We start from the raw sequence: 18,560 nt of genomic DNA, 5'->3' as shown, positions 1-18,560 counted from the left end.
TTGAATTTTTGCTGCGGAATTTAAACCCGCTTCCTAAGCTTAAAAGCAAATATAGAACGCCTTCTAAGGAACGGAACAATAAATGTAGCACAGGAATGAGCAGCAGTGACAGCGTTTTGTATGCTGTACTGTACTTGTTCCATTTGTTTGTATCTTTCATGGTTAACTTGCCTTTAACCAAGCAAAGAAATTTGACTGACTGACTACGTCATGTGTTACTGCAATATCTAATGCCTTAGGGATTCGATAATTCAGTAACATGACATGCAGCACAACCACTGCCGTTCATTCCTGTGATACAACAATTAACATTAGAGTAGATGGTATTCTACTATTGCTAAAGAAACACTGCTAAACCCACAATCACAAGGGCTGCAGTAGTGCTGGAGCCAAAACAGTACCTGCTCTAGGCTGCCATTTCAGCATCTTAAATCTATTAAGTGTCTTTTATAGAACCAAATTTGATTTAATTTTTGTTGGACTCCAAAGAAATATTGAAGGGAGGAAATCATGTTTGATACACCATTTGTTAAGTGGAAGGAGTTCACATTTGTCAGAATTAAGGGGCTCATTAGGATGGCGGACGGAAGAGCGACCGCAGCCCTGGAGTAAGCGGAAACTGCCTTTTCCGTGTCCGCCTGCCGCGGACACTCCGTCCGCCATATCAGGATGGGAAAGAGTGTCAAAATTCCGTCCGCGACGGTAGAGCACGCACCGCCGCCCAACTACACCCGACCATGCGGCGGACGTAACCAATCCAGAGACTCCGCCATACGTACTGACGCCTACGACCGTCCCCCAAATCAAGATGGCGGAAAATACACATAAAACCGCTGCGGAAAAACAACCTGTTTGAACTCGGCGGATTCCCCACAGCGAAGATAACCTACATAGCAGAGATACCCACCGCAAGCTGCTCGCCACCATGGACCCAGCGCTAAACGCTTTCCCGATGCTCTTCGCGATCCACCACGTCCTAGTCTTGGCCCACTATCGACGACGACGCAGGTAAGGCACAAACCATTGGCTGTCTGGAGGGGAATACCTGCAAGGGTCGTGACGTTGGGAGGGGGAGTGTCATGTTACCGAAACCACTGAATCGAAGCAAATACAAATACACAATTGTAGTACGCAAGCAGGAATGACTACGACAAACCACGACACATGATTGACTACCTTTATTACACATAATAGGGGTATAATCACAGTGTATGCGTGAGCATAGGCAAAGTGGGCATCAGAGCATGAACATCAGAGGCAGCACATCAGAGTGCAGAATGCAGTATCAGAGCATCAACAGGGCATTGTGGACAACAGAGCAGGTACATCTGAGGCAGCACATCAGAGTGCAGAATGCAGTATCAGAGCATCAACAGGGCATTGTGGACAACATAGCAGGTACATCATTGGCAGCACATCAGAGGGCAGAATGCAGTATCAGAGCATCAACAGGGCATTGTGGACAACAGAGCAGGTACATCAGAGGCAGCACATCAGAGTGCAGAATGCAGTATCAGAGCATCAACAGGGCATTGTGGACAACATAGCAGGTACATCATTGGCAGCACATCAGAGGGCAGAATGCAGTATCAGAGCATCAACAGGGCATTGTGAACAACAGAGCAGGTACATCAGAGGCAGCACATCAGAGTGCAGAATGCAGTATCAGAGCATCAACAGGGCATTGTGGACAACATAGCAGGTACATCATTGGCAGCACATCAGAGGGCAGAATGCAGTATCAGAGCATCAACAGGGCATTGTGGACAACAGAGCAGGTACATCAGAGGCAGCACATCAGAGTGCAGAATGCAGTATCAGAGCATCAACAGGGCATTGTGGACAACATAGTAGGTACATCATTGGCAGCACATCAGAGGGCAGAATGCAGTATCAGAGCATCAACAGGGCATTGTGGACAACAGAGCAGGTACATCAGAGGCAGCACATCAGAGTGCAGAATGCAGTATCAGAGCATCAACAGGGCATTGTGGACAACATAGCAGGTACATCATTGGCAGCACATCAGAGGGCAGAATGCAGTATCAGAGCATCAACAGGGCATTGTGGACAACAGAGCAGGTACATCAGAGGCAGCACATCAGAGTGCAGAATGCAGTATCAGAGCATCAACAGGGCATTGTGGACAACATAGCAGTTACATCATTGGCAGCACATCAGAGGGCAGAATGCAGTATCAGAGCATCAACAGGGCATTGTGGACAACAGAGCAGGCACATCATTGGCTAGCCAAGAACGTGTGTCAAGCGACTCGTCACAAGGAGATTAACAAAACATAGGAGGTTACAATCGTCAATCTACACACAAACTCACATGACATGTGACTGATGGCAACTAGACCTCACACCACAGAATCTGGTGGACTGCTTGAACAACTTGCCTCGGACACACCGCCAGCAACAGGAGTGTGAGACACAGCCACCGATCTACTCACGGACACATGTGCCATAGACCCAGACACACCGCCAGCACCAGCAACAGGAGTGTGAGACACATCCACCGATCTACTGACTGACACATGTGCCATAGACCCAGACACACCGCCAGCACCAGCAACAGGAGTGTGAGACACAGCCACCGATCTACTGACTGACACATGTGCCATAGACCCAGACACACACCGCCAGCACCAGCAACAGGAGTGTGAGACACAGCCACAGCTGTGGTGACTGATACATGTGCCATAGACCCAGACACACCGCCAGCACCAGCAACAGGAGTGTGAGACACAGCCACCGATCTACTGACTGACACATGTGCCATAGACCCAGACACACCGCCAGCACCAGCACCAGGAGTGTGAGACACAGCCACCGATCTACTGACTGACACATGTGCCATAGACCCAGACACACCACCAGCACCAGCACCAGGAGTGTGAGACACACCCACCGATCTACTGACTGACACATGTGCCATAGACCCAGACACACCGCCAGCACCAGCAACAGGAGTGTGAGACACAGCCACCGATCTACTGACTGACACATGTGCCATAGACCCAGACACACCGCCAGCACCAGCAACAGGAGTGTGAGACACAGCCACCGATCTACTGACTGACACATGTGCCATAGACCCAGACACACCGCCAGCACCAGCAACAGGAGTATGAGACACAGCCACAGCTGTGGTGACTGATACATGTGCCATAGACCCAGACACACCACCATCACCAGAAACAGGAGTGTGAGACACAGCCACCGATCTACTGACTGACACATGAGCCCTAGAACCAGACACACTTGCCGGACATGTCCCTGTACACTGACCAACAAATACCATGCCTGCACCTGACACATGTGAGTGAACAGCAGCTGAGCCACTAGGACCACTGAAATGGTGAGCCACAGGGCTGTATGGGCCAGGAGGCAGGGTGGCTCGGGGAGCTGGGGACAGCTGTACTGGAGCGACATTGGGGTGTTCAGGTCTCACTGGTGTGTGTCTCCGTTTCTTTGTGAAACATTGGGGTACCCCGGACATGCCTGGACTGGTAAGTGGAGTGGCATCACCAGACATCAAAGGTGTATCATGTGCTTGTGGTGGTCTGCTCTCTGGGGACGTGCTGGACCCTGCCTGCCGTTTGCTGTGGGCCTGCCTTCTGCCCTCTGCATCATGTGTAATGGGGGATGCAACAACAGTGTACTCCTTCCTCTGCTTTAGCGGGCCATGGATGGGAGTAGAGGTATGGGGTGGCTCGACCGCTGATACATGTGTTGTACATTCCTTAAACATCATCCTCAGTGCAGCCAGGGGTGAAATATGCCTGTCCTTGATGGTGCTCGTGTCCATGGGAGAACCCTTGGCCATGGGATGTGCCTTGGACGTCGGAGGTGTCCTGTCCCTGGAATGGCCCAGATCCCTTTCCTGTGCCCTGACCCTGGGTGCAGACATGTCCATTGTAGTGTCCCTCTCCTTTGAAGCTACCCTGCTCTTGGGAGGTGCCCTCACCTTGGTACTGACCTTGTCCTTGGGAGTGTCCCTGCTCTTGGGAGGTGGCCTTTCCTTGTTACTGTCCTTGTCCCTGGGAGTGTCCCTGCTCTTGGGAGGTGGCCTTTCCTTGTTACTGTCCTTGTCCCTGGGAGTGTCCCTGCTCTTGGGAGGTGGCCTTTCCTTGTTACTGTCCTTGTCCCTGGGAGTGTCCCTGCTCTTGGGAGGTGGCCTTTCCTTGTTACTGTCCTTGTCCCTGAGAGTGTCCCTGCTCTTGGGAGGTGGCCTTCCCTTGTTACTGTCCTTGTCTCTGGGAGTGTCCCTGCTCTTGGGAGGTGGCCTTAGCTTGGGAGTCACATTGGTGGGGGGGTGGCTGTGTAGCATGTGAATCCATTTCCATACACACCCCTCCATGATCCTGTCTGTCAACTTCAGTGTTGGACATGTCGTCTTCGGATAAAGAGATCACAGGCTTAGGGGATTGTGTCTGTGCCCTCCGTGCCCTGCCTTGCTGCCTGTGGCTGCTCATAGTGTAATGACCAGAATAAGAGGCCTGGTCTGAAGACTCACTCTCCCCTGTAACATCAAGTGGTGTGGATGGTGGCACAGAAGTAGCACCCTGTCTATGCGACTGTACAATGGCTGAGGACACAGTGTTTGCCAATGAATGAACTGTTCTGTGGAGACCAGCAACATCGCCATGCATCCCCTCCATGAATGCCACCACCTGCCCCAACTTCCTATCGTTGTCTTGAAAAGCATTGATCATGTTGGTCTGCCCTACACACAGCTGTCGCAGCAGATCAACAGCCTCTGCACAAAGTGCACTTTGTGTCACTGGGGCAGGGGCGGCGGTTCCTGCATTGAAGGCAACTCTGCTACCCCTCCTCTGGCGAGCACGAGCAGTACATGTTGCAGTGGTTGGCAGTGTGGGCCCTGTGTGCTGTGTCCCGACTGAAGGTGTCGATTGCCCACTCCCTGTCTGTGCCAACAGTGCGGACTCACCAACACTTTCTGAGGATGAGGGCGATGGTGTTTCCATATGCGAGTCCTCAGGGACGGTCCTGTTCCCCTCTCCGGGGCTGCCCTCTTCAGTGTCAGTCTGCGTGTGTGCGACCTCTGATTCGGAAGCATTGCCACCACTCATCTCCGTCGTCTGCGGGTCAGTGCCCTCTGCCAAAGCTGAAATAGAGAGAAACGCGTTGTGAGTAAGTGCCACACACACGTACTGAAGGACAACAGATCTAGGATTCAATTACATACATTCTACATGTGGCACACATCCTGCACATGTCCCACCCCTGCCAACTGCACACATGTCATGCCATGTGACCACAGACCTCAACGGCATGTCCTTGAACCCTCAACTACCAAGCAAGTGGGCTGTCCACCTGGCGGACATGGATGCCAACGCCTACTCCGCTAATGGCACCAGCATGGTATTTCAGCTGAACATACGCACCACGGAAGCCACTACTGTGTACGAGCAGCAATACATGCATTGCAGGCCCAAGTAACATACGCATACAATCTGCTTACCGCTACTTTGCAGTGGTTCCCCACTCAGCTGGGCGGACAGGTCAGGATGCGTCACAGCAATGATACGGTGCATAAGAGGGGTCATGGTGCGGCGGGCCAGACGTGTAGATCTTGGAATCATCCCCAGTGTCATCTCCGCCACATTCTTGCTAAGCCTGGAGATGTCGTCCCAGCGCTTGTGGCAGTGTGTGTGTCGTCTATTGTACCCCTCCACTGCCCGTACATCACGTGCTATCGTCCTCCACATGGCCTTGCGAACGTGCAGCTTTACCTGCCATGATGGGAGACAAGAGGGTAACGTAAGTGGACAGTATGACATGCACAAACATCGCAGGAACACGATTCAACATGCAGCCATGCTCAGCACTACACATGTAAAGGTCCCACAGCACACCGGCAGGCCTGCAGAAGACAGGAGCCACTGAACACCTCATGACCAACAACATGCCTGTCCGGGTGCACCGTAGAGCCGTTGGTAGTGGCTGAGCACACCGTCCACAAGGACATCCAGCTCCCCTGCGGTGAAGGGACGCGACCGGCTCTCTCGCACTCCCTCCATGGCAAGGTCCTGGACTGTGGCACAACAGCAGCAGCCGTAGGTCAGCTAAGCAGCAGCAGGTCGAGGTGATGGTCACAGGCAGCAGTCGGTGGTCAGCTCAGCAGCAGCAGGTCGAGGTGATGGTCACAGGCAGCAGTCGGTGGTCAGCTCAGCAGCAGCAGGTCGAGGTGATGGTCACAGGCAGCAGTCCGTGGTCAGCTCAGCAGCAGCAGGTCGAGGTGATGGTCACAGGCAGCAGTCGGTGGTCAGCTCAGCAGCAGCAGGTCGAGGTGAACAGGCAGCACTGGTTCCCAGGGTAGGAAGTGTGCTTTTTGACATCACACATATATAGGGCCTTGAGCACATGTCAGTGGCATACATCGCAAGCAATTGGTCAGCCCTGGATGCGTGTTCGTAAAAGGGCCAATGACTGGCCCTGGTGTTGCGGTGCACTGCTTCCGCTACTTTCGATTGGCCATACGCGGCCAGCGTTCCCTCTTCCCATTGGCTGCATGTGCACGGACCGTCACGGTCACACATCGGCAACCGCACGTGCAAGCTTCCGGGACGGATGCTTCTTTTGCAACATTGTTCTATCACTGGCGCCACCATGGCGGTGCACGTATTCGGCGGGGGAGGTGCAGGCCTACACACCCTTTCGATGTAGTCAATGGACATGGCAGTTCATGACCCCCCTTACAGTCACATTGCATCATCCACCGTACACCGGCCGTGCCAGGGCCGGCCTAAGACCGCCGTGCCGGCCATGTCAGCCACCGCCATGCCAGGCCCGGCCTATGACCGCCGTGCCGGCCATGTCAGCCACCGCCGTGCCAGGCCCGGCCTATGACGGCTGTGCCGGCCATGTCAGCCACCGCCGTGCCAGGCCCGGCCTATGACCGCCGTGCCGGCCATGTCAGCTACCACCGTGCCAGGGCCGGCCTATGACCGCGGCCATGTTCACAACCGCCGTGCCAGGGCCGGAATATGACCGCCGTGCGGCCATGTCCACAACCGCCGTGCCAGGGCCGGCCTAGGACCGCCGTGCCGGCCATGTCAGCCACCGACGGGTGTTCACTCGCCTGGCACGGCGGTGGCTGACATGGCCGGCACGGCGGTCCTAGGCCGGCCCTGGCACGGCGGTGGCTGACATGGCCGGCACGGCAGTCATAGGCCGGGCCTGGCACGGCGGTGGCTGACATGGTCGGCACGGCGGTCATAGGCCGGCCCTGGTACGGCGGTTGTGGACATGACCGGCACGGCGGTCTTAGGCCGGTGTACGGTGGATGATGCAATGTGACTGTAAAGGGGGTCACGAGCTGCCATGTCCATTGACTACAACGAAAGGGTGTGTAGGCCTGCACCTCCCCCGCCGAGTACGTGATAGAACAATGTTGCAAAAGAAGCATCCGTCCCGGAAGCTTGCACGTGCGGTTGCCGATGTGTGACCGTGACGGTCCGTGCACATGCAGCCAATGGGGAGAGGGAACGCGGGCCGCGTATGCCCATTCGAGAATAGCGGAAGCAGTGCACCGCCAATTATAGTATATTTTCAGACGCTGCACCGTGGTGTATTGTCTGCAGTTGCGTCATGAGGGTTGTGAGCGTGATAGGGAAACTTCATATGTCATGCACTATTCCATGTGTGTCCATACTATGCCCATCGGTGTGCACACAATGTGCAACAGATGTGCATGTCGACGTGTTGACGTCGGGTGTGACCCTACAGACGTTTTTACTTCTTCACATCTACACAGTATATCACGGCTGTATCGCCACATTCAGAATCTGTTGTCAGTGTGTGGTTCATGTGAGGTCACTACAATGGTGGGGGTACACATGCATTCAGTGTATGTGTGTTGCCTGTTGTGTCACCATGCATGTAATGTCCGTATGCTCACCATTATTGGTGTTGGCATTGGTGCATGATGACATGGTGTGTGTGTATCATTATCGTTTGTGTGCATGCACTTGCATGTGTGTCTGTGATGTGGCTTCTACACATTAGGGTCATGACACACGTCTTGTCAGTAATGTTGACATGTGACCAAGTTGCGTTGTACGTGTTGACACACTTCCTGTTGCAAGTGGCTGCACATTGTAAATGGGGCACTCCGTATTGTAGTTACTATCAGAGATGTCACACATATGACCATTGACAAAAACATTTTCTTCTTGCTAATGTTGGCTTACATGTGATGGAGTTGCACACCTATGCGTCGTTTGTAAGTTGACTCAAGTTACATCTCTCTCCCACACAGGAGGGCTCCAAATATGCATCGGCCACACACTGTGCTGGAGGATATGGTTGACGAGGAGGTGATCAGGAAATTCCGGCTAGATCGACGTCGATTGATGGAGCTTGTTGCCCAATTGTCTCCTCATCTGCAGCCACGAAGGACTTATCCTGGTTCCATTACACCCACAGCAAAGGCGATGGCGGCCCTACACTTTTTTGCTACTGGCACCTTTCAGTACACAGTTGGACATGCCGGGGGGATGTCACAGTCCATGTTCAGCATGGATGTTCTAAAAGCTATGATGCTATACAAGGATGACTACATCCATTTCCCACGGCCGGAAGAGTTGCCAGCAGTCACAGCAGACTTCTATGCACTGGGCCAGATACCACACGTAGTGGGTTCCATTGATGGCACACATATTGCTCTCATTCCACCACGGGCACGTGAGCAGGTTTATAGGAATCGGAAGCACTTCCATTCGCTGAACGTGCAGGTGGTATGCCTGGCCGACAACATCATCTCCCATGTGTGTGCAAGATTTCCAGGCTCCGCACATGACGCCCACATCATGCGGAGCAGCATTGTCCCCCAACTGATGGCAAATCTACGTCCCGGTCAAGCGTGGCTTGTTGGTGAGTATGCTGTGGGGACTTTTGTGCTTTCTGTGTGGCATGGGGTACCCACCAAATCTGGTTGTGATATTTCTGTCTGTCATCCCCCTACATAGGCAACTCGGCGTACCCAAACCGGCCCTGGCTCCTGAGTCCCATATGTAATCCTACTACAGCGGGTGAAATGCGCTACAATGATGCACATGGAAGGACACGTAGAGTGGTTGAACGGACTTTTGGACTGCTAAAGTCTAGGTTTCGGTGCCTGGATAAGACCGGAGGGGCCCTGCCTTACTCACCAGGCAAAGTATGCAGGATCGTGATTGCCTGCTGCATGCTCCACAACCTGGCCGTGCGCAATGACATTGAACTGATCTTGGACCCTGAAGACCAACAAGTTCCTCGGCCTCCCATTCCACCCATGTCGACTGATGAGGATAGTGGTGAGGAGGAAGGTGTGGACCAGAGGCGTCAGCTCATTGATCGCTACTTCCCTTGAATGTGAGTAACTACCTCTTGTGCCGGTTGACAATGCCTTATGTATGTTTGCTGGTGTTGTGTGGATGTGGTGTGCATCAGCTGGGTGTTCTGCTATGTGATGGTTGCATAGGTGTGTGTTCATTTATTTGGAAATGCAAGTCTCCATGATGTGTGTCCTCTCATCCAATGATTTTGTGTTGAGTGTGGTTTGTGGAATGTTGCTGTGCTGTGTGTTGTGATGGGTGTGAATATGTTTCCTGACGTGTGTTTGCTGTCTCTGAATTTCCCTAGTTCACTCCCGCAGCGACATGATTATGTACGACTCGGATCCCTGCACCTGGTTACGTCTGTTTCTGAGGCAATCATGTGATTAAACATGGAGACAACACATCATTGAGTGTGTAAGTGGCATTTATTTACAGGTTGTGCATTGGTGCTGGTGAATATTTACAAGTAAGTGTGGGGTGGGGGAGTGTGAGTTGAAGGTAATGGCAGATGAAATGTCCGTGCTGACACCACATTGGGTGATGTCAGGCTAGTCCAGCAGACCTGTGCCAATGATTGGCTATGTGGGACAGGATAGTTGCCAGGGTGAATGGCTGGCTCAGGCAGTGTCAGAGTCATTGTCGGCCCCTCTTGGCACATGTGGATGGAGCCCCCCCACTGCTCTCACCCACTTCCAGCCTCGGACGGCCCCTCCGTCTTTGAGGGGGGACGGAGTCAGCTGGGGGGGCAGGTTGCTTAGGGGCCACATCCGTCGCCAGGGGCACAGGTGGCGGTGGTGGTGGCGGTGGCGATGGTGTTGCTGGCTGTGGCGTCTGGACACTTGGTTGAGGGGGGGGGGTTGTTGCGGGCTATCCATTCCCTCCACATTGTTGTCTGCTGGCCCATGATGTCCACTATCTGGCAAAGGCTGCCCGCAATGTCCCGCAACATGTTAGTGTTGTCCACCGAGTCCTGGTGGGCACGATCTGCCTGTTCCTGGCTACGGTCGTAGGAAGCCTGGCACCTGGCTAGGGCTTCAAGTGACTCTGCCACAGGATGGGGTGGGTGGGCTTCCTCAGCGCGACGGAGTGTGGATCTCCTGATTGGCTGATGTGGCCTCGCCTCTCTCCTGTCTGGCCCACTCTCCCTGCTTGGGTGGGAGGCCGATGGCCCTGCGTCGTGCGGTGGGTTAGGCAGGATGGCACAGGCAGGAGTGGTGGTACTGGTGGTGGTGGTGGTGGTGGTGAGTCTGCAGCTCACTGTGGCTGGTGTTGCAGGAGTTACACTGGCGACGGTTGTCGGGGCCGGGATTTCCTGTGAGCCAGATGGCCCTGGCAGTCTGCTTGGGCCCGCACCATCCTCCGCACCGGAGCTGGCTGTGGAATCTTCCCCAGTGAGTCCGGTATGGGTGTGAGGGGAGTCTTGCGGCCGGTTGCTGGTTCCACCAGTCAGATTACGATCACCTGAGGGACAAGATTGTGCTGATCAGTACTGTGGACATTACATGTTCATATCAATTTGATTACATTTCAGTGTCCTGTCGCACACACCCCACCCACCATCACCCTCCCTGTTGACATGGGGGCCTGCTGGGAGTTGTAGTGCTGGTCTCTCACACATCCCACACACCTCTCACACACACCCTGTGGACATGGGGGCCTGTTGGGAGTTGTAGTGCTGGTCTCTCACACACCCCACACACCTCTCACACACACCCTGTGGACATGGGGGCCTGTTGGGAGTTGTAGTGCTGGTCTCTCACACACCCCAAACACCTCTCACACACACACCCCACCCCCCGCCACCCTCCCTGTGGACATGGGGGCCTGTTGGGAGTTGTAGTGCTGGTCTCTCACACACCCCACACACCTCTCTCACACACCCCACCCACCTCTCACACAGACCCTGTGGACATGGGGGCCTGTTGGAAGTTGTAGTGGTGACCTCTAACACACCCCACCCACCACCACCCTCCCTGTGGACATGGGGGCCTGTTGGGAGTTGTAGTGGTGACCTCTCACACACCCCACACACCACCACCGCCCTCCCTGTGCACATGGGGGCCTGTTGGTAGCCATTTACATTTTGGTGAGTATGTGGCCAACGTGCATGGGTTGGGGCCTGGGAGATGTGTCTTCTCAGTTGTGTGAGGCTGACCATGTAGTTCTGATCGTGGTGCTTGGTTTGTACTTACCAGCCTCTACTCTTTCCTCAAGTCCGTCCAGGCTCTCTGGGTGCAGTATGCCCAGCACCTTTTCCTCCCAGTCTGTGTAGGGTATGGGCTCCGGGGGGTGTGCCGCCGCCAGTGTGATTAGCTCTCACAAGGTTTTTGGCATGGATCCCTTTCACCCTGGTTTTCAGGTCATGCCACCGCCTCTGTATTTCGTGCTTGGTCCTTGGCACGGTCCCTGACGCATTCACCCGACTGACGATCCTGTCCCACATCTGATTTTTTTGCGCCACAGTGGTCTGCTGGACTTGGGCCTTGAATATGTGGGGCTCAACACGGATAATTTCATCTACCATTACCTTCAACTCGGTCTCCGTGAATTTAGGGTTTTTTTTGGGTGCCATGGTGTGTGGTGCTCAGTGTGTGGGTTGAGGGAGTTGGGGGGTGCAGGTGTGTGTTGTGTGTTGTGTAGGAATGGTGTGGTGGGTGTTTGTGTGGTGGGTGTGGTAGGATGGTGGTTGTGTGCCTTCAATTGGTGTATGCTGTCGGTCGTATTGGGCCTCTTGCTAGCAGCTATGCTGTGATGCAAAGGATTGTGGTAGTGGGTGTGTGTCATTTTATAGTCCTGTCTCAATGGTTGTTGGCAGTCAGGTGGTAGGTGGGTGTGTTGACTAGTGTGCATTATTGGGTACTTGGGGGGGTGTCATTGTGGCTTGTGATTGGTGTTGGTGTTTCAGGTGGGGGGTTGTCCTTTTTCGTGTGTTTGCAATTTACTTCCGTCACACTTTTTGACATTGGTTTGACGGTAGGGATGTTGTTCGTGTTGGGCTTCCGCATTGATGCACTGTTTCTCGTTGCATTCTTTCCGCCGCGAACGTGGATGGCGGTGCGTACCGGGGTACAGGCGACGTTATCCTAATCGCGGACACGGAGCCTTCGCAGGTATGGCGTTAGATGTGGCTGTTCCCGCGGTCATGTCCGTCCGCCGCGGACGGTGTTAGATGTGTTCCGTCCACCGCGGACGGTGTTTGATGTGTTCCGTCCACCGCGGACGGTGTTTGATGTGATCCGTCCGCCGCGGTCGGAGTTTCTTGACATGAATATCCTAATCGCAACCGTGGATTCTCCGCGGTGCGGGCGGGAGTATATTTTCCGCGACCATGGCGGACAGTACCCGTTTTCGTCCGCCATCCTAATCGACCTCTAAGTTTGTAACCTGAGAGTGAGGCAAAAGTGGAAACTGCGTTTAAAAAGGGTTATAAAGAAGAATCAGGAGAGGCCATATATAAAGGAATATCATCAGCGTAGACTGAAATTTTAATTTGTTTATCTCCATATTTTAATCCTTGTATGGCGCTATTTTTAACTTTAGGCAGAAAAGGTTTGAGAGCTAGAATAAAAAGAAGAGGCGATAGGAAACAGCCTTTTCGTGCACCTCTGTGTAAAAAAAAAAGGAGAGGAGATTAGGCCATTGACAAATATAGATGCGGAAGGGGAAGAATATAAAAGAGAGATTAAGTTAATGAACTTTTCCCCAAAACCAAACATGAAAGTGTAGAGAATAAACATTTTCAGTGTACCAGATCAAAAGCTTTCTCAGCATCCAAAGAAATGGCTGCTAAAGAATGTTTATAAGCTTTAGATTTACTCAGAACATCTGAGAAAAGCCTGGTATTATCAGAGAGTTGTCTACCTTTAACAAAACCAGCTAGTTCACGACCAATTAAAATGAGGAGGAGAGGATCAAGATGTAACACCAGGATCTTGGCAAAAATCCTATTATCTGAGTTAACTAAGGAAATCAGTCTATAAGTTTTGCAAAACTTATGATCTTTATTATCTTTTGGTATTAGGCATATTAAGGCATCATGAAATGTCCCGGTAGGAGAATTGGAGTAAGTAAACAAATAAATAATTAATGCAATTTAGGGATACATTGTTTAGAGAAATGGGGGTAGAATTCAATAGGAAAACCATCAGGTCCCGGAAGTTTTCCTTTTTTAATAAAGTTAATGGCAGTACGAATATCATAAGTTGTGATATCAGAATCAAGGGAAGACAAATCAGTGTTTGCATCAAATTCCTTATGGATAGAAGAAAGATATGAGTTAATATCAGATTGGAGAGGATCTAACTCTGGCATACATAGATTTTGATAGAATTTAGTAAATTCATTAAGGATTTCATTGTCTCTAAAAAGAGGCATGGAATCATCTCTTAAAATTGTTTCTATTTTAGTTTGCTCTTTTTTAATTTTAAGATAATTTGCTAAAAACGTACTTGCTTTATTTTAACCACCATTGAATCCGGAGGAGATAGTTAGCTTCTTCCGTGGAGAGTTTGTTGAAATCAAATTTAGTCTTAATTAAATTATCTAAACAAGTCATGAATTTGGATTGTTCTAAGTATTTAATGTTTCATTAAATGTATTGCTTTTTAAAAAAAGTATTTTCTTTTGAGTGGAAACGTAAGTAATGATAAAATATCTAGAAGTAGCTTTAAATGTATCCCAAATAATTGGAAATGATAAGTCAGGAGATTCATTCAGAGCAAAAATATTCTGTTATAAAAGTATCAAAGCGTTGTGTGAAAGAGGTAACCAATAATAGAGAAATATTGAAGCGCCAACGTCTAACTTGTCTTTGGGGGGAAGGAGGTCTCGATCTAGAATTACCGGTGCATAATCAGAAATTAAAACAGTACCTATCTCAGCTCGTAAGATGTATTGAGATAATGGTTTAGAGACAAAAAGGTGAGAAATCCTAGACTGAGAGAAATGTACAGGGGAGTAAAAAGTATTATCTTGTAAACAGGGGTTGCAAATTCTCCAGGAATCAATAAGGAATCTTTGTTTCATGGCTGTGGTGAATTGTTTGTGAATGTAGGAAGGGTTAAAAGAAGACTTAGAGGCGTGATCTAAAAAAGGATCCATTACCAGATTGCAATCTCAAACTAAGTAGTCATCAGAAATAGACATCAGTTTGGGTGTAATTGAGGGCCAAAATGTTTTATCAGGATGTGTGGGTGCATAAATATTAAAAAAACATATTGGTATTTTATTTACTTGTAATCTTACGAGAAGCCATTGACCTTCTTTATCTGATTTTTGTGATAGCAAGGTAACATCCAAATATTTTTTACACAGAATTACAACTCCATTACACTTCCCATTACCTGGTGAGGAAAATGCCTATCACACCCAATGGTAAACAAGTTTTTTGGTCTCCAATTCAGTAACACGAGTTTCTTGTAACAAAGCAATATCAGCATTTATTTCGGCTAAATGAGGAAGAACTCCTAGTCATTTAATTGGTGAGCCCAACCCTTTTACATTCCAAGAAAAAATGCGTAAAGTCGTGAATAAAGAATTGCAGTGAAATTGGCGTACTCTATAAGTAAAGAATAACAATTACGTAAATTGTTCAATCATGTTAAAAATAAAACCATGCATTTCTTAGTAGAATGAGAAATATAACAGAAAATAGCACATTGAAAGAGAAGGGGAAAGATGAAGAATACAAAATAAAGAAGAGAGAAAACATGGATGAGAGTATAACAATAAATGGAAAGAAAAGAAAATGCAGATAGGGAAAAGAAAACATGAAAATGATCAAAGATAAATGATGTTGACAGAACCAAATAAGACAAAAGACATACCAAATACCAGGACAAAAAAATCAGGAGTGATGCGACCTCAAAAGGGAAGATGATAACAACCGGGCTCGAGAGGCAGCCGGAGTGGAGACATCCAGACCATAGAAATGGGTATAAAAATAGGAGGATTTGCTGGGCACAACACTAAAAGAGGGTACCTAAGAAGTGAAGACAAATATATACATTATTATCTTATACAAAGATATACTTTTAAAAAACTATTAAAACATGAAATGAAATGTGAAAGGGTATTTAGAAGTTTTCATTGTTTCCATTTTACAGTTGTCAATAAATATCTGCAGCATGGAGGGATCTTCGTACGTTGATTCTAACCAGAATCACATAATCTTCCGGAGAGAACTCAAAACTCTACTATTCAAGGCAATGATGTAATACCTCTCTTCATTATCTCCTAAACCTCTGTCAGCGCTATGAGACCGAATGGTGATATGTGCGCTCTATAAAAAAAAAAAAAAAAAATTGTAAGTTACCTTAAAGAAGCACGGATGGAAAAGATCAAATCTACCTCCAATGGAACGTAACGCAGGTTGCATGTCTAGAAATGTCTTCAGTTTGTCTGCTGTAGCTTTAGCCAGATCTTGAACAAAATAAAATTGGTTTCCTGACCAAGTAACATGACCTTTGGTTTTTGCTGCTATGATAACTGTGAGAAGATCCTGATGTTCCAGAAAAATATATTACCGATGGTTAAGCCCTGAAGACTGGGCTGAATCCCCCTGGGCACAATCCTTCACCCTATGGAAAGGGTTGATGACCTTTTTTGTTTTATAGTAGTCGTCGAGATGTGTAATCCAATAAATTTGTATAATGGACTTAGTTTCAATTCATAATTTTGTTAATTCAATGGCGATAATCCACTTCATAGAGATTCCTGAAATCCTCCCTGCACGTCTACTCGATACTCATAATACACCAAAGTGATCCCTGATGAAGGGCACCATGCCCAAAATGCATTGGAGCACATTTGAAAAGGTAAATGGATTATGATTATCGCCATTGAATTAACAAAATTATGGATTGGATTACAAATCTTGACTACTGTCTTTTTTTACTATAAAACATAAAAGGACATACGTCCTTTCAATAGGGTGAAGGATTGTGCCCAGGGGGATTCAACCCAGTCTTTAGGGCTGAACCATCATTAGTATATCAGGCCACACTCACGACCAGAGAGCAATAACCCAGGAGCACATCAAGTGTAACTATCTCAATTTAAAACATTCATTTAAAAAGGAGGCTGTGCACTGGCATTCATTTTGATTTCTTCAAGAAAAAATATTACGGCACCCCAAGGTTTTTGTGATGAGAAGGCATGTTGCGATCGATGACCAAGTCTATGAGCACGTTGTATGTTAAGCTTAGTGGATTCAGGCATATACAAAATGTTGGAAGAACATTTTGGAAAAAGGGAATAGGTTGAGAGCCCTCCGTTTCCTCTGCAAGACCGTAAATGTGAAGGTTGTTGCATAGATTTCGATTTTCTAAATCTTCAGTAATTCTCTGAAGATACGAGACTTCCCCTTTGAGGTGCATAACATCTTGAGTAGTATCCTGAATAGGAAGCATCTGAAGTTCTATGTTCGCAGCTCTATTTTCCATCAGAGACCATTTGTCATCCAGTCGCTGAAGCTTTGTATTAGATTTCTCCATTTAGGGTTTCAAGGCGTGAATCTCATCTAGAAGGAGCTCTATAGAAATAGAGGAAATAGGTTTAACAGGTGATGGAGGATCTTTTTTTTGCCTTTTGTTTGCCCGTTAGCAGAGCTGTGGTTGGTATTTTAGTAGGTTGTTGAGAAGGAATTGTAGAGGCGCAGGAGGAGGACGAATGTGAGTCTTGCGATACCATATCAGGATGTTCCATATTGGATTCCAGTAAAGAAAAATAGTTTTTAGTAAAAACTGTATACTGAGAGTGAGCCATGCCAGGGGCGTATAATTTTAAATTCCTAGTTTTCCCCATACATACTATACATTATAAAATTAAGGGAAAGTAGTGCAGGGAATTATCTCTAAATTAACTGCAGTTAAAATGTAGTTAAAAGTGGCAGTCTATTGCAGTGCTTCAGAAAACAGAAATGCTGACTTGAATAGATACATTGTTTAAAATGAAATTTCTCAAGGCAGACTATTGCAATGCTTCAGAAAATAGAAATGCTAACTTGAGAAGTTGTTGAAAGGGTAACTTCCCTCAGCAGTCTATGACAGTGCTTCAGAAAATAGAAAAGTTAACACCTTCGCTGCGGCGGCTATTCCGCCGCAGCGCTAACGGTCGCGGGGGGGCGCGCGGCTCACCTGCGCGGGTGACAGAACCGTTCCGTCGCGGCTCGCGGGTGAGCTGTGCTTGTGACGGAACGGTTCAGTCACGGCCCCGCCCGCTTAATGAAACGCGCCGCGCAGGTGCGGCGAGCGGGCCGTGACGGAACCGTTCCGTCATGAGCACAGCCCACCCGAGGGGCGTGACGGAACGGTTCCGTCAGTAGCGTCGAAGGAGTTAACTTGAAGAGATAAATTGTTGAAAATGAAACCTCCCAGCACACAGAACAGCAGAGATATTTATGAGGGCTGCAGGGTCAAAAGGTAATGCCATTAGCATGAAGCTCTGCTCAGTTTAATAAACACCTCATGAGAGGAGATAAGATGGCAGGCACTGCTGGAGTTTCGCCAGAAAGCATTCCTTTCAGTAAAGATGATAAAGAGCCCATTAAGCTGTCACCAGTGAATGCGGTTGTTCTGAAAGTATTGCGCTTCATTTGGAAATGAAAAGTAGCAGTCTGGTGACAAAATTGTAGGTATGTGAAGAATAATACCTCACAATTGCCATGGAGCTGGAGCTCCATTAGCCTGCCACCATCTTCAGTGGTTGCTAAACCACGCCCCCAGACCTAAAAATATAATCACTGCATTCTACCACCCTTGAAAGTATGACAGATCACTTACACTAGTCACCAGTAAAACCGGGTTTAGTGATGGGAGAAGCATGTGCTGGGAGCGGCTCTCACAACCATCTAAAACACAAGGGGCCTCATTTATGAGGCTGTGCATCACTTTTACGCCACCGGTGAGTCACCTTCCGTGACTCACCAGTGGCGTAAAAAATGCGCCTTGTTGCGCCATATTTACAAAGTGACGCATCTAGGTAGATGCCTCACTTTGTAAGCCCCTGCACCACATTATACCTGCGCTAGGTATAATGTATGCAGGGGGGATGTTCTGACGCAAGAAAGGGTCATGGAAATGACGCAGTGAAATCTATAAGATTTCACTGCGCCATTTCAAGGACGCAAATGCGTCAAAATCTTACGCCTGCCTCACAGCAGGCGTAAGACTGACGCAGGTACAAACAAATGGGGATTGCCCCATGTGAAAGG

The sequence above is a fragment of the Lissotriton helveticus genome, chromosome 3_2 (assembly GCF_964261635.1).
Source record: "Lissotriton helveticus chromosome 3_2, aLisHel1.1, whole genome shotgun sequence".
NCBI lineage: Eukaryota > Metazoa > Chordata > Amphibia > Caudata > Salamandridae > Lissotriton > Lissotriton helveticus.
Note: the sequence above shows the minus strand (reverse complement) of the source record.